Here is a 212-nt window from a genome sequence, read left to right on the forward strand (position 1 = left end):
TGCCAGTCGGCTGGGGTATAAGGAGTCCCCATGCCAATGCAAGCTGTACAAGATGCTGGTGTATGGAGAGGAGGCCACTTTGTGAAGCATCTAGACTCGTAAGAAAGATGACGGTAATGTTGCCTACAATGGTGGTGCCATTGCCCTCTTCTTCCCAATGTGGAGACCTTGTGGTTGTATTCCTGGTGGAAAAATGAAGCATTCTACACGAT

The sequence above is a fragment of the Phytophthora infestans genome, genomic scaffold, assembly GCF_000142945.1.
Source record: "Phytophthora infestans T30-4 supercont1.10 genomic scaffold, whole genome shotgun sequence".
Lineage (NCBI taxonomy): Eukaryota > Oomycota > Peronosporomycetes > Peronosporales > Peronosporaceae > Phytophthora > Phytophthora infestans.